This window comes from Ascaphus truei, chromosome 14, assembly GCF_040206685.1.
Source record: "Ascaphus truei isolate aAscTru1 chromosome 14, aAscTru1.hap1, whole genome shotgun sequence".
Taxonomy (NCBI): domain Eukaryota; kingdom Metazoa; phylum Chordata; class Amphibia; order Anura; family Ascaphidae; genus Ascaphus; species Ascaphus truei.
The window spans coordinates 34,382,898-34,386,796 of NC_134496.1; positions in this window are offsets into that span (position 1 = coordinate 34,382,898).

Sequence of the window (3,899 nt, forward strand, 5' to 3'; positions counted from 1 at the left end):
TAATTTTCTTACTGTCTAAAGAAATATTTCACGCATTAGACATTCTGCCTGTTGGTTTGCTGTTCACTCAACTGTTTTCCTATGCACTTTTGTGCTGCAGGGACATTCTCATAGAGGTTTTGCCAAATATACTTAAAAAGTATTTCAGATCAAAGGGGAACACTTTTGTATTGCCCTACGAGATTGTCATTCACTTTCCTTATGTATCATCTGCATGGAATTTCAATGTCATATAAGGCTTTGTTTTGATGACCCAGGCGGACATTAATACCAGGCCAAAATGCACCTTTAAACAACCAATCAGCCAAGCTTTGAATATTAGTGTATTCAAAAAATCGCCAGTTAGAAAATGCTATCCTCTTGGAGTCAATTTGAATTCTCTTTCAAGTAAAATGCAACAAGATTTGAGTCCAGTAGCTTTACACAGTTATTTAAAATATGAGATGTCAGAGGAATACAACTTTAATTGTTGCATTATACAGTTTCAAGATGAAAACAATTTAGCCTAATTTCATATGGTCTTTTGTGTTTTCCTGTACCATATATGTGTACTTGTAGTAGCGTTCCCAACTGAACATTTTAACTTGTGTCTCTATTCATTTAGAGGTCATGGCTTATAATAGCTGGAATAAATATACAGAACCTCTGTGAATCCTTTGCAATCACTGTGCTTGTTAGCGTAGCAGAAGGTACAAGAAACTGCAAAAGGCATAAACATCTTTTGCGTAAACGTAGTGCCAAGCATTTGTCTTTAGGAAAATAATTTAACAAACCACATTCAAAGACCACAAGAGATTTATTTCAATAGACTCGACTGCAGAAATAAGAACCTAGAATTTATGTGCCAAGAATAGCATTGATCGTTTAGTAAGAGCTAATAAAAATATAAACACAAGGCTATCCAGCAATTGTTATTCTTTAGGAAAATGCCTAGAAAATTCATGAGCAACAGCGCCCTCTACGTGTGGCATTTCTGTAATTAGTAAAGGAAAGATACAATACCCGTGAGTATGTTTGTATGTCGTCTACAGGTAAAACAAACACACTCACGGGTATTTTATTATTGCAGTACTGTGTATGTTGCAAGGATTCTTTTTTAACCATTACAACCTAAACTCATAACAAGATAAGCGTGTTAGGAATTACTGAAAAAATAATGGTAGCGTTATTTTCTGCAAAGGATGTTTAAAGGCAAATACCATTTAACTCTGTCAGTTCTGTGGAGGTCTGCAGTACCATTACACTTTTAAGAGTGCCCTAACTAGGTTACATCTTCTGTTTCGTGTACTGGTTATTCACCTACCTAGGGAGCACCCCCATCACACACTATATATTGAGCTGCTGCAGGGGTTACCTCCCAAGTCTTCGAGGTCTGCAGTACATCGCAGGTCATTCTATTATTGTAAGGCTTGAATGGTCTTATCATTCTTATCATTTACAATGTAAGTTCCTCAAAGCAGACACTTTCCCTATTGTAAGAGCAGGTGATAACCTATTCATATAGCTGTTTCACATATTATGTTAATTTTGCCTTAGCATATTTCAAATCAGACTACAGTGCATTGTGTTGTCACAATATAAATAAACGATAATGATAATAATTAACAGTGTTCCAGTTAGCGTAGCATATGGGAAACAAACCTTAACTTATATAAACACAGAAGTCTCCTTTATCAGATCTAAAAATGTGTAATTAGCTGTACATTCTTAGTCGTATCTGATATTCTTCATTGGAGTAATATGAACGTTTTTTTGTTTTTCTTTTAGATACGTGCATCTTTTAAGACTACAGGACAGAAGTAAATAATGTATTCTGTCTAGGTGACATTTGCAGAATTATAAAGACACGCACTCTACTTAGACTATCTGGAAAATAATTAAAAACATCGATAATACTGAATGTCGCAGAGCCCCACTACTTCTGTCAATCCAACTTCCATCTTCACGTATAAAAACTTATATATTTAAATAGTCTCTCGTTATCTGGACCTAACAGAGTTAACGTAGCATATGTCAGTTCAGTTGTACTCTGCTTCAATTAACTGCATGGCTGCTTCTCTTTAATGTTTTCTTGACCAATGATTACTAGTTAAGCGATTACTGATTATTACAGTTTATCAATGCACACTAGATTTCAAAGCGTATTTACAATGAAAGTTGAATCAATTTTAGCCCACTGTGTTGTATCTAAAGCCAGCTGAAGCCCAGATAATGTGAAACGTGGATGATGCCTTTGCCCATAGAATTGTAAACGTAGACACAGAGAATGCTGGGTAAAAATGAGATATGTACTGTATTGGTTGGGTCAGTGTTTTACAAACCGTCGCAGTCCTTCAATGGGTTAAAACCAAGGCTAATGAAAACACTGATGTTAAAGCAGCAATCAGTGCTGTTCAATATTTGTATTTTTTCTTACCTGAACCTGGGGGGTTCCCTGGAAATGCTCTGTGGTACCCCGACCTCCAGCTCCCACCTCCCACCCCCACACACACACGTCCCCAGATACCATGCTAACAGCACCAAAAATGGCTGCGGGGTCACGGTTCGCTCCGGAGGCCAAAACACCTCGATGTGGACCCCGCGTTGTGTTCATTTTTATGAAACGAAAAAATAATTCAACGTCTTTTTACTGCTAATACGGGGTAACCAGAGGTCGGGGGACCACATATGAGTTCTTATTAAGACCTGGTTTAGGTAAGCTTAAAAAAAAAATAGTTTTAGTGGGAATTGCTGCTTTAACTGTTTACACCAGGGGTGGCAAACTCCAGTCCTCAAGGGCCACAAACAGGTCAGGATTTCAGGATTTTCCCTGCTTCAGCACCGATGGAGCAGTCTTCGAATGAGACACTGATTGAGTCACCTGTGTTGATTCAGGGATATCTGGAAAGCCTGACCTGTTGGTGACTCTTGAGGACTGGAGTTGGCCACTCCTGGTTTAAACCAACCTTTCAAAATGATGGTAGAGGTTTCTTTGAAATGATGGCTATTTTATGCAATGTGCAAGTTTAAAGTAAACCTTGGACCTGTTTTTACTATTAACAGCAAAATCTATGCAAGGTACAAAGGTCTATACGTGGTATTTAAAGGTGTAACTAGAAAAGTGCAATTATCTTAACATTTGCCTGGCAAAAAGTTTATTTATTTATTATTTCACTTTTTGCAACATTCTTGTAGAAGTTCACATTTCACCAATTTCGGCGATTTCACCAGAAGGTTGACAAAATGCAACCAATTTAGCAAAAACGCTAGTATACAAAGAGCCACGTTACCGTGATAATTTACATTTCAATGCATTGTGATTTTTTTGTGTGAAGTCTAACGATTTTTGATAAAAATGCTTCTTTTAAAAGAAAAAAAAATAGGCCAATTTCGCCTGGTCCAGCATAGATTTCACAACATCTGTAGATGTAACTTTTGCCAGATAGTAAACAAGAATTTGTTAATGTCATCATATTATGCGTCTACACCGGCCATTTGCTTTCTTTTGACACTGTAGCACTTAAGAGTTATCTGAAAGTCTGTGCTGAATTGTTTAGGGGGATTTAGAGGGGAAAAATGTATAAAATTAACACTATTTTTCTGCCAGGAAATACTAGTTTTGCTACTGATCTCATGAAATGTGAAAAGTAAACATTTAAAAGGAGTGCGGAATATTAAATATACTTTATTTACCTGATGGCTTTTTCGCAATTTGCTAGGGTTGCCCTTTAAATGATTGAGATTCATAAATGTCATTGTTCCCAGCAAAAGGGGTTGAAACACTATGCATTTGTGTATGAATATATATTTTTATATGTAGATAAATAAATAATATAACAACAAGCGTGACACTAACCATAATTAGTATGACGTGTGTAAATGAATTATTTATGAAATATATGTTTATATACAGTATGCAC